Source organism: Macaca fascicularis, chromosome 14 (assembly GCF_037993035.2).
Source record: "Macaca fascicularis isolate 582-1 chromosome 14, T2T-MFA8v1.1".
Lineage (NCBI taxonomy): Eukaryota > Metazoa > Chordata > Mammalia > Primates > Cercopithecidae > Macaca > Macaca fascicularis.
Window position 1 is genome coordinate 2,425,106 of NC_088388.1, and position 13,361 is coordinate 2,438,466.

Sequence of the window (13,361 nt, forward strand, 5' to 3'; positions counted from 1 at the left end):
CCAAAGCCTGGCAGAGACACAACAAAAATAGAGAATTTTAGACCAATATCCCTGAAGAACATTGATGCAAAAATCCTCAAAAAAATACTGGCAAACCAAATCCCAGCAGCACATGAAAAAACTTATCCACCATGATCAAGTGGGCTTCATCCTTGGGATGCAAGGCTGGTTCAATATATGCAAATCAATAAACATAATCCAGCATGTAAACAGAACCAAAGACAAAAACCACATGATTATCTCAATAGATGCAGAAAAGTCCTTTGACAAAATTCAACAGCCCTTCATGCTAAAAACTGTCAATAAATTTGGTATTGATGGAACATATCTTAAAATAATAAGAGCTGTTTATAACAAACCCACAGCCAATATCATACTGAATGGGCAAAATCTGGAAGCATTCCCTTTGTAAACTGGCACAAGACAAGGATGCCCTCTCTCACTATTTCTATTCAACATACTGTTGGAAGTTCTGGCCAGGGCAATCAGGCAGAAGAAAGAAATAAGGGGTATTCAATTAGGAAAAGGTAAAGTCAAATTGTCCCTTTTTGCAGATGACGTGATTGCATATTTAGAAAACCCCATCATCTCAGCCCAAAATCTCCTTAAGCTGATAAGCAACTTCAGCAAAGTCTCAGGATACAAAATCAATGTGCAAAAATCACAAGCATTCTTACACACCAATAACAGACAAGCAGAGAGCCAAATCATTAGTGAACTCCCATTCACAATTGCTTCAAAGAGAGTAAAATACCTAGGAATCCAACTTATAAGGGATGTGAAGGACCCCTTCAAGGAGAACTACAAACCACTGCTCAATGAAGTAAAAGAGGACATAAACAAATGGAAGAACGTTCTATGCTCATGGATAGGAAGAATCAATATTGTGAAAATGGCCATACTGCCCAAGGTAATTTATAGATTCAATGCCATTGCCATTAAGCTACCAATGACTTTCTTCACAGAGTTGGAAAAAACTACTTTAAAGTTCATATGGAACCAAAAAAGAGCCCACATTGCCAAGACAATCCTAAGCCAAAAGAACAAAGCTGGAGGCATCATGCTACCTGACTTCAAACTATACTACAAGGTTACAGTAACCAAAACAGCATGGTACTAGTACCAAAACAGAGATATAGACCAATGGAGCAGAACAGAGCCCTCAGAAATAATACTACCCATCTACAACCATCTGATCTTTGACAAATCTGACAAAAACAAGAAATGGGGAAAGGATTCCCTATTTAATAAATGGTGCTGGGAAAACTGGCTAGCCATAAGTAGAAAGTTGAAACTGGATCCCTTCCTTACACTTTATACAAAATTAATTCAAGATGGTTTAGAGACTTAAATGTTAGACCTAAAACGATAAAAAGCCTAGAAGAAATCCTAGGCAATACCATTCGGGACATAGGCATGGGCAAGGACTTCATGTCTAAAACACCAAAAGGAATGGCAACAAAAGCCAAAATTGACAAATGGGATCTAATTAAACTAAAGCGCTTCTGCACAGCAAAAGAAACTACCATCAGGGTGAACAGGCAATCTACAGAATGGGAGAACATTTTTGCAATCTACTCATCTGGCAAAGGGCTAATATCAAGAACCTACAAAGAACTCAAATTTATAAGAAAAAAACAAACAACCTCATCAAAAAGTGGGCAAAGGATAGGAACAGACGCTTCTCAAAAGAAGACATTTATGCAGCCAACAGACACATGAAAAAATGATCATCATCACTAGCCATCAGAGAAATGCAAATTAAAACCATAACGAGATACCATCTCACACCAGTTAGAATGGTGATCATTAAAAAGTCAGGAAACAACAGGTGCTGGAGAGGATGTGGAGAAATAGGAACACTTTTACTCTGTTGGTGGGACTGTAAACTAGTTCAACCGTTGTAGAAGACAGTGTGGCAATTCCTCAAGGATCTAGAACTAGAAATACCATTTGACCCAGCCATCCCATTACTGGCTATATACCCAAAGGATTATAAATCATGCAGCTATAAAGACACATGCACACTTATGTTTACTGTGGCACTATTCACAATAGCAAAGACTTGGAACCAACCCAAATGCCCATCAATGACAGACCGGATTAAGAAAATGTGGCACATATACACCATAGAATACTTTACAGCCATAAAAAGGGATGAGTTTATGTTCTTTGTAGGGACACAGATGAAGCTGGAAACTATCATTCTCAGCAAACTATCACAAGAACAGAAAAGCAGACACTGCATGTTCTCACTCATAATTGGGAGTTGAACAAGGAGAACACATGGACATAGGGAGGGGAACATCACATACCAGGGCCTGTTGGGGGATGGGGGACTAGGGAAGGAAGAGCATTAGAAGAAATACCTAATGTAGATGACGGGTTGATGGATGCAGCAAACCACCATGGCATGTGTACACTTATGTAACAAAACTGCATGTTCTGCACATGTACCCCAGAACTTATAAGAATAATAAAAATCCTGTGGGATACAGCAAAAGCTTAAGAGGGAAGTTTCTAGTTAAAAGCACCTGCATCAATAAAGAGAAAAACTTCAAGTAAGCAACCTAATGATCTTAAAGAACAAGAAAAGCAAGAGTAAGTCAACCTAAAATTAGTAGAAGAAATAATAAAGTTTAGAGCAGAAATACATGAAATTGAAGGGAAGAAAAGACAAAAGATCAACAAAATAAAAAGTTGGTTTTTTTGAAAAGATAAAATTGACAAACCTTTAGCCAGACTAAGGAAAGAAGAGGGAAGATCCAATTAACTAAAGTCAGAGACAAAAAGAGACTTTACAACCGATACCACAGAAATTGAAAGGATAATTAGTGGCTGCTATGAGCAACTCTATGCCAATAAATTGGAAAATCTAGAAGAAATGGATAAATTCCTAGACATGTACAACCTACCAAGATTGAGCCAGGAAGAAATGCAAACCTGAACAGACCACTAAGTGGTAACGAGATTGAACCTGTAATTTAAAAATCCTTCAACAAAGAAAACCCTGAGACTTGATGGCTTCACTGCTCAATTCTGCGAAACATTTCAAGAACTAATACCAATCCTTCTGAAACTATTATGAAAAATAAGGGAGGAGGGAATACCTCCAAATTCATCTACAAGGCCAGTATTACCCTGTTACCAAAACCAGACAAAGATACATCAAAAAAAGAAAACACAGGCCAATATCCCTGATAAATATTGATGCAAAAATCCTCAACAAAATACTAGCAAAGCAAATTCAGCAACACCTTAAAAAAGATCACTCATCATGACCAAGTGGGAGTCACCCCAGGAATGCAAGGATAGTTCAACATATACAAATCAATGTATGTGATACATCGTATTAGCAGAATGAAGGACACAACCACATGAACATTTCAATTGATGCTGAAAAAGCACTTGATAAAATTCAACATCCCTTCAATATAAGAACCATCAAAAACCTAGGTATAGAAGGAACATACCTCAACATAATAAAAGCCATATGTGACAGACCCACAGCTAGTAACATACTGAATGGGGAAAAACTGAAGGCCTTTCCTCTAAGACCTGGAACATGACAAAGATGCCCACTTTCATCACTGTTATTTAACACAGTAGTTGGAGACCTGGCTAGAGCAATCAGACAAGAGAAAAAAATAAAGGGCATCTGAATGGGAAAGAAAGAAGTCAAATTATCCTTGTTTGCAGATGATAGGATTGTATATTTGGAAAAACCTAAAGACTCCACCAAAAAAACTATTAGAACTGATGAAGTCAGTAAAGTTGCAGGATACAAAGTCAACATACAAAAATCAGTAGCATTTCTATATGCCAACAGTGAACAATCTGAAAAACAAATCAAAAAAGTAATCCCATTTAAAATAGCTACAAATAAAATACCTCGGAATAAACTTAACCAAAGAAGTGAGAGATCTCTACAATGAAAATTATAATACACTGATGCAAGAAATTGAAGAGGACCCAAAAATGGAAAGAAATTTCATGTTCATGGATTGGAAGAATCAATATTGTTAAAATGTCTATATTGTCCAAAGCAATCTGCAGAGTCAATGCAACCCCTATCACAATACCAATGACATTCTTCACAGAAATAGCAAAAACAGTCCTAAAACTTATATGGAATCACTAAAGTCCCATAATAGACAAAGCTATCCTGAGCTAAAGAACAAAACTGGAGGGAGCACATTACCTGAGTTCAAATTATACTACAGAGTCATAGTAACCAAAACAGCATGTACTGGCATAAAAACAGACACATAGACCAATGGAACAGAATAGAAAACCCAGAAAACAAATCCATGTATCTACAATGAACTCATTTTTGACAAAGGTGCCAAGAATATGTGTTAAATTGGAAAATCCAGAAGAAATGGATAAATTCCTAGACATGTACAACCTACCAAGATTAAGCCAGGAAGAAATGCAAACCTGAACAGACCACTAAGCAGTAATGAGATTGAACCTGTAATTTAAAAATCCTCCAACAAAGAAAACCCTGAGACAGGGAAATGGACAATCTCTTCAATAAACGATGCTGGGAAAACTGGATATCCATATGCAGAAGAATGAAACTAGACCCCTATCTCTTGCCATATTAAAAAACCAAAGTGGATTCAAGAATTAAATCTAGACTTCAAACTATGAAACTACTAAAAAGGCACTGGAGAGACTCTCCAGGACATTGGAGTGAGCAGATTTCTTGAGTAATCCCTAAAAGCACAGGCAACTGAAGCAAAAATTGACAAATGGGATCACATCAAGTTAAAAAGCTTCTGCACAGCAAAGGAAACAAAGAGACAGCCTGCAGCATGGGAGAAAATACTTGCAAAGTGCCCATCTGACAAGGGACTAGTAACCAGAATATATAAGGAGCTCAAACAACCATACAAGAAAAACATCTAATAATCCGATTAAAAGATGGGCAAAAGATCTGAATAGACATTTCTCAAAAAAGGACAAATAACAGATAGGTAAATGAAAAGGTGCTCAACATCACTGATCAGAGAAATGCAAATGAAAACTATAATGAGATATGACCCCAGCCTAGTTAATACAGCTTTTATTCAAAAGATAGGCAATAATGAATGCTAGTGAGGATGTGGAGAAAAGGGAACCCTTGTACACTGTTGGTGGGAATGTAAGTTAGTACAGCCACTGTGGAGAACAGTTTCAAGGCTCTTCAAAACTAAAAATAGAGCTACCTATGATCCAGCAGTCCCACTGCTAGTTATATACCCAGAAGAAAGAAAATCAGTCCAGCAGAGAAGGATCCATACTCCTGTGTTTATTGCAGCACTGTTCACAATAGCCAAAATTTGGGAGCAACCTGAGTGTCTATCAACAGATGAATGGATAAAGAAAATGCTGTGTATACACACAATGGTATACTAGTTAGCCATGAAAAAGAATGAGAACATGTCATTTGCAACAACGTGGATGGAACTGGAGGTCACTATATTAGGTGAAATAAGCCAGGCACAGAAAGACAAATTTTGCATGTTCTCACTTATTTGTGGGAGATAAAGATTAAAGCAATAGAACTCGAGATAGAGTGAAAGGATGGTTACCAGAGACTGGGAAGTGTAGTGGGGGTTGTGAGGGAAGTAGAGATGGTTAATGGAAGCAACAAAAAAATAGAAAAATGAATAAGACCTGGTATTTGATAGCACAACAGGGTGACTATAGTCAATGATTTAATTATACACTTAAAAATAACTAAAAGAGGGCCAGGCATGGTGGCTCACACCTGTAATCTCAGCACTTTGGGAGGCCAAGGCATGTGGATCACTTAAGGCCAGGAGTTTGAGGCCAGCCTGGCCAATGTAGTGAAACCCCTTCTCTACAAAAAATAGAAAAAATAGCTGGACATGGTGGCATACACCTGTAATCCCAGCTACTTGGGTGGCTGAGGCATGAGAATCACTCAAACCCAGGAGGTGGAGGTTGCAGTGAGCTGAGATCACACCACTGCACTCCAGCTTGGGTTACAGAGTGAGACTCTGTCTCTAACTAAATAAATTAAATAAAACGAAAAGAGTATAATGGGATTGTTTGTAACACAAGGGATAAATATTTGAGGTAGTAGATACCCCCGTTTACCTCGATGTGATTATTATGCACTGCGTGCCTACATCAGAATATCTCATGGACCCCATAAGTCTATACACCTACTATGTACCCACAAAAATCAAAAAGAAAAAGAGCTTATAGGTGTACATTTTTCTGTTAACACCACTTTTGTTGTGTTCCAGTAAGTTTGGGTACATTGTGTTCTCATCTTCATTTGCATTTAAGTATTCTCTAATTTCTCTTCTGATTTTTTTTTTTTTTTTAAGTTCTAGGATACATGTGCAGGACATGCAGGTTTGTTACATAGGTAAATGTGTGCCATGGTGGTTTGCTGCACCTGTCAACCCATCACCTAGGTATTAAGTCCTACATGCATTAACTATTTATTCTGATGCTCTCCCTCCCTCTGCCCCCCTTTTTCTTCGATTCATTGGTTAAGAGTATGTTGTTTCATTTCCATAAATTTGTTAATTTTTCCATTTTACTTCTATTATGATTTCTAACCTTATCCCATTATTGTTGGAGAAGATCCTTTGTATGACTGGCATCTTTTTGAGTATTTTGAGACTTAATTCATGGCCTGATCTCTCCTGGGAACATTTCCATGTGCACTTGGGATGAACATGCATGCTGTGGTCACGGGTCGAGTGTTCTCTGTATGTTGGTTAGATCTAGGTGGCTTATTGTGTTAAGCCCTCTATTCTGTAACTTACCTTCTGCCTGGTTGTTCTGCTTATTGTTGAGAGTGTGGTATTGAAGTCTCTCACCATCATTGTAGAACTATTTCTCCCTTCAGTCCTGTAAATTTTTGCTTTGTATCTTTTGATCATCAGCCATTAGATGCATAAATATTTATAATGGTTATTTGTAACATCTTTTTGCAGTGTCGAACCTTTGATTAGTATGCAGTGTCCTCTTTTGTCTCTTGTAACCTTTTTAGATTTATTATAAAACTATTTTTGGCTGATGTTAGTAGCCACTCTGCTCTTGTGGTTGCTCTTTGCATGGAACATCTTTCTCCACCCTTTCCACCCTTTCACTTTCAATCTTTCTGTGTCTTTGGCTCTAACATGAGTCTCTAGTAGACAGCATGTAGCTGGATCATGTTTATCTATTCTGCCAATGCCAATATTACCTTTTGATATACAGACTTTAGATTTTCATAAAATTTAATTTGTCCATGTGCTTAGCCCCTATGATCCAGCAATCCCGCTGCTAGTTATATACTCAAAAAGAAAGAAAATCAGTCCAGCAGAGACAGATCCACACTCCTACGTTTATCGTGGCACTGTTCACTGGAGCCTGTGCCCTTGATGTTATGTTCAAGAAATCATCCTCAAATCCAATGTCCTTCTATTTTCTTCTACGCGTTTATACTGTTTTAGGCCTCACATTTAGACTTTTGATCCATTTTTTTTTGTATACCCAACTTGATTCTTTTGCATGTAGATACTCAGTTTTCCCACCATCATTTGTTGAAAAGACTATACATGAACTTTTTGAATTTGCTTTTCTCACATAATAGTATTTCCTAGAGACCACTACATATCAGTTCGTGGGGTCCTTCCATATTCTTTTTTATAGCCACCCCATGTTTCATGGTTGGATGTGCCATGGTTTTTCAAACCCTCTCCTGTTTGTGGGCATTTAGGTTGTTCTGGTATTGTGCAATGATAAACAATGTTGCACAGTGTAGCCTTATACATATGTATATTGTATTGTTGAAACAATGTTGCAAAGAATAAATTTGTATCTATGGATGTTCCTATTGTTGGAGGTGTTATCTTCAAGGTAGATTCCTAGAAATGGGAGTGTTGGGCTGAAAGAGAAGCCCATAATTTTGTTAGGTGTGACCAAATTTCCCTGCAGAACGGTTGCACATTTGCACGCCCCCAGCAATGCATGAGCATGCCGTTTTTTCTACAGTTGTGCCGGCAGTGTGCTGTCACACTACTTTTTGCCAGGTCCATAGCTTTGTTTTAATCTGTTTTTCTGTAATTACGTTGAGTTTGAATGTTTTCCCTGTGTCTGAAAGTCATGTCTGTGTGTATTTGTAAATTGTCTGTCTTCTCATTTCCAGCTTCTTCTATTGGGTTTTTGGTTCTTGGTCTCTCAATCTTTAAGTCATTTATATTGTGGGAACATTTGTCTGGACTAATGTGAATTGTCTCCCTAGTTGGTCACTTGTCTTTGACTTTGCTTATGGTGCCTTTTGCTATGAGAAATTTTGCATGTTCATATCATCAACTTTATCATGCTTCTTTCTACTGCCTCTCGATTAAGGGCCACAGTTGAGAGGCTTTTCCTCCACTGAAGTTAAGGGGAATCCACTGTGTTTTCTTCTAGAAGTTTGGGGCCTTGTCTTCTGCATTTAGCTCCTTGTCCATTTGGAGTTTGCTCTTGTGCATGATCTAAGGTAATCTTTTCTCAGATGGTGGCCTGAGACCACTTCCTTAGAAGTTCACCCCACTGGCTGGAGCCTTCATGAGGCCCCTCTGGCCTCTAAGTGGAACATGGAGTGTTGGGTCACTGGGCAGGACAGGAGACGAGCAGAAGGCTGTGACTGACAGGTGACTGTGGGATGGGACAGCATGGCTTGCTCTAGAGGGTTTGAAGGAAGGATGAGAAGTCAGGACCACTGCTGTCGAAAGCAGGGTTTGTGGGTAGATTGGGTGGTGGGCGCAGGGGGAGGAAGAGGCAAGGATGCTGCTAGGACCCTCGCACCTGGGAGGATGCATTTTCTGTTTCTGACATGGATCAGGGTTGGGGCGAAGGAGTCCAGCTGGGGACATGTTATTTTGGAGGTGTTTGTGAGGCAGCCAGATGAGGGGAGTTGAAGGCAGTAAGACCTGCAGGTGGGAGCTCTGGAGAGAGAGTGCAGGCTGGCTCACAGGTTAGGGGAAGTGTCAGTGTGTAAATGACACGAGAGCCAGGGCTAGACAGGGCCTCCCGTAGCCTGGGTGGGTGGAAGGGCAGAGGGCGAGAGCTGTAGTGATGGCAGCTGTGGAGGCTGAGGGCAGGGAAGGCAAATCCAGGAGTGTGGGCGTCCTGCAGCCTCCACAGGGGCGATGGAGGAAGAACAAAGGACTCAGTGTTGAGCACTCCTGAGAGGTTTCAGAACTAGCCTTGACTTGGTGACATGGGGTTGTGAGTTATATTCCACACATGTATGTGGGAGTCTGGGTCCTGGTGGGTCCCAGCCCCGTACATGGAAGCTGGGACCCTGCCTGAAACCTCTCAGGCACAAACACCCAGCTTGGCCCCACAGAGCTGGCCTGGGCCCCGGCAGGGTCCGTGCTGCCTTGGCTCCACGACAGTGGAGCTGGGGGTTCCTGGGGATGCTGCTGCTGAAGGTGAGGTTTGCAAACACTAGGCATGCATGTTTGAGGTGCAACAACCCCCACCAACCCATGGTGGTCACCAAGGGTCTTTGGGTTCCTGTGTGGACCATACTGGCTTGTCTGACTTGCCGTTACCCGGCAGAGATGTGACTTGGAAAGACTTTAGGCCAGGAACCCATCATTGTCCTGGAACCTGGGTTCGGCAGGGCAAGCTTTGGGGGAGCACCATCCAGACAGTGCCCTGGACACTGCATCTCAGGTCAGGACACAGCTCCCAGGGCCTGGCTGCTCTGCACGGGGAGGAGTGTGGGTCCTGAGTGGAGGGTCCCATGTGTCATGCAGACAGGGTGATGATATAACCAGCAGGTGGGGTGGGGGTCTCGCTTGGCTCACAGGGTCTCAGGAGACTAGTAGGTGGGCTTCTCAGAGCACAGAGGGTGTGGGTGACCCAGATCTCCTGCTGTTGCTCAGAGACCCCCAGGGAATCCTTGAAGATGGCAGTGACCACCTGGCTTCCTCTATAGAAACTCCCCGAATGGGAGGGATGGGCAAGACGGTTGAACTAAGCTTTTTAGGAAGAAAGCCATCAATTCCCCTGCTCTCACACAGGCTTGAGGAGGGCTAAGGAAAGTCACAGTTGAACACGTACTCCCTCCACACCCATGTGCCTGATGCACACAGCCTAGCCCTTGTGGGCACTGGAGGGCACCTTACAGTCACAGAGGCAAACGAAGAAAGTAGAGCTCCAGCTGGATGAGGGCCATGGGGAAGGGGCACAGTGCTGGGCAAGTGTGTGCAGAGTCTGCATGGGATTTGATTGAGCAATCTGGAAGGCTTCCTGGAGGAGGAGGTATTGCTCAGGGTGAAATAGAGGTCTTGAAATTAGTACAACACATGCCCCATTCTGGGGAACTTGGGGGCCCCTGGGGGAAGGACTCTGCTACCAAAAACATAGCACAGGTTGGGAGACAGAACACCTGTCTCAAGGCTTTTATTTGCTGTTTCATGAAACTGAAAATTTAAGTTTTTAATGTCACATAATATTTCATGAAGAATGGCTTTGGACTTTGGGGAAGGGGCTGGTAGGATCCCAGGGCCCCTTCCCTCGGCATCATCATTCCTTCCCCTCCATGTTCAAGTTCAGCATCTCTGCACCCCCTTGCCTGGCAAACCCCATCTTCCTCTCCAAAGCCAGCCTTGGCTCCCTTTGCTCCAGTGAGTGGCCGGTGGCTGGGAGGCTGGGTCTGTGCTGTGTGGGGTGCCTTCGGTGTCTTAGGAGGAGTCTCTGTCCTGAGGAGAGGCAGGGGAAGGCAGGGCAGCCTGCTCAGAGGATGTGCCCAGCTATTCTGGGAGGCAGGCAGGAAGTGGCAGCTCCAGGTCCGGGTGTGAGGGCAGTAGTGCGGGCCGTGGTCCCAGATGGCCACGGAGGTGTCAGCGTTTCACTCCCACCACGTCACACCACGTCCCTTTCCTCTGCTTTGTTCCTCCTCAGCTGTGAGCTGTCTGGGTCTGGGCCAGGAGACAGTCCTGGGATAGAGAAAGAAAAGAGGGGCTTCCGGGGGTGGGGAGCGGGGCTGGGTGGCTGCTGGCTGAGCCAAGTGGACTGGGAGGCGTGGACAGGGAACCCTGGCGGGGCCGGCCAATGGTGGTGTGATGTAGCCTGGCTTGGGAAATGCCCATGGAGGTGACAAGTGACAGCTGGGAACAGACCCACTGACAGGGCCGCCTCTCTCTTTAGATGTGTCCTGGCATCTGACTTTGGTTTCCTCGTGTTTAAAGGCTAATTGGGATCAGTCGTGGTGCCTCAGGCCTGTCATTCCAGTGCATTGGGAGACCAAGGTGGGAGGATTGCTTGAGCTCAGGAGTTTGAGACCGGCCTGGGCAACATAGCAAGACCCCATCTCTACAAAAAAATTAAAATATTAATACTAACTGGGTGTGCTGGCATGCACCTGTGGTCCCAAATACTCGGGAGGCTGAGGTAGGAGCATCACTTAAGCTCATGAGTGCAAGGTTGCAGAAGCTATGATTTTGCCAGTGCACTCCAGCCTAGGTGACAGAATGAGACCCTGTGTCCTAAATAAATAAATAAATAAATAAATAAATAAATAAATGAAGGTTTGTTGGACATGGTGGCTCACGCCTGTAATCTCAGCATTTGGGGAGGCTGAGGCAAGTGGATTGCTTGAGGCCAGGAGTTTGAGACCAGCCTGACCAGCCTGGGCAACATGGTGAAACCACGTCTCTACTAAAAATACAAAAATTAGCTGGGCGTGGTGGCTCACATCTGTAGTCCCGGCTACTCTGGAGGCTGAAGTGGGAGTATCGCTTGAGCCCAGGGGCGGAGGTTGCAGTGAGCTCAGATTGTGCCACTGCACTCCAGTCTGGGGGACAGAGCCAGGCCCTGTCTCAAACAAACAAACAAACAAGGCTTATTGGGCTTCTCTGCTTCTGGGCAATGCCCATGAAAGTGAAGCCACGCTGGTATTGTTCTACCTTTCCATCCAGCTGAAGTATCTGAGGCCCAGGCCAGGCGCTTCTCTGGTTAGCAGCAGGTTCTAGGCCAGAGCCTGCCTCCAGGTCCTGGGTAGGCTGGCACGTTCAGATGTCGCTCCTGGGCCTGGAGGCACTCCTGGGCGTGGCCTTCCTCCGATCGCAGTGTAAGCAACTCTCCCTGCCCATCACGCTGCTCCCACCACCCAGACCAGGCCAGGCTTCGGGGATTCTGCACATGCAGTTTTCTCTGCCTGCAGGGTCTGCCTCTAGCTCTCTACTCGATTCAGATCCCACACCAACTTCTGGGGCAGCCCTCTTGCCCTGCCTCTCCCCAAGACATCACCCTTTCTCTTTTCCCCATTGGTGGTGGTTTTGTGTTCATTTACTGTTTTATTTTCTCTCTCCCTGTGTCTGTCATCTGTCGCTGCACCCTTGGGGCCCAGCGTGGTGCCAGGCACACACTACGTGCCTCCTGGGTCGGGGGCAGCAGGGACAGAAGCCAGGCATGGGATGTGGCTCTTGTGGGATGTGGCTTGGGTGCGGCTGTCACTGAAAAGGGGATGTGGGGTGGGGAAGGGGACAGCCCCTACAGTTCCTGGCAGCAGGACCAGAAGTGAGAGCCAGAGGTTGCCACTGGAGGGCTTCCTGGGGAGGCAACTGGCACCACCTGATTCCTTTTACTGAATGCCCTCTCCCTCTCCCCAACCCCCATGGAGCCAGAACCAACTCGTCAGGCCCAGGAGCCCTTCAGGGTCAGTCTCTGCGTGGGTGGTAATATGGCTTAACCCAGTCCTGGTCAGTCTGTGGCCTGGGAGTCCACCCTCCATGACTGGTGGTTTGTGGCAGGTGACGGGTGAGTGGTCTCCATGCTCCCAGCTGCTGTGTAGAGGTGCCAACCTGCCCCTCCTGCCAGAGTTGGGCTCCTGTTGGGCAGGACTGAGGATACCGAGACAGAAATAAAACTGCTAAACGCATCTGTTGTTGAATAATTCAATGCCCCATGCCAGGCCTGTTGCAAAATTAGCCACTTCCTCCCTCCAGGCCCACGAGTGACTCCGGGATTTGGTGAAAGCCAGGCCTGGTGGAACTGTGGCCCAGAGGGTCCTCTGTGCCCTGAGAACATCCATGCAGGAGCCCACGCGCGGGCCCCTCAATCTGCCCTGTGGAGCCTGGCCTGGCCTGGCCTGCAGCCCCTGTGCAGGGAGAAACTTGTGGTGTTCCCTGGTGGAGGGCACAGGTCAGAGTGGGCGTGGGCAGGGCATGAGGAAGCAGTGCGGAGGAAGCGCGAGCATTTGTCTCGGGCCAGCTGGAGAAAGGAAACGGGACCGCTTCCTGCAGGGCAGAGACGCCAGGGGCTGCGCTGTCTGGCTCGGCATGCAAGATTTGCGTCTCATCCCAGGGTGGGTGTCTCCTACATGCCAGGGCTTTCCGTGGGCCGTGCAC

General features: G+C 44.7%; 1 protein-coding gene across 9 annotated transcripts in view; it reads left to right on the top strand.

The window, feature by feature from the left end:
* Positions 1-13,361, top strand: part of KCNQ1 (potassium voltage-gated channel subfamily Q member 1) — a 400,925-nt gene that overhangs the window by 56,097 nt on the left and 331,467 nt on the right. The window lies entirely within an intron of this gene.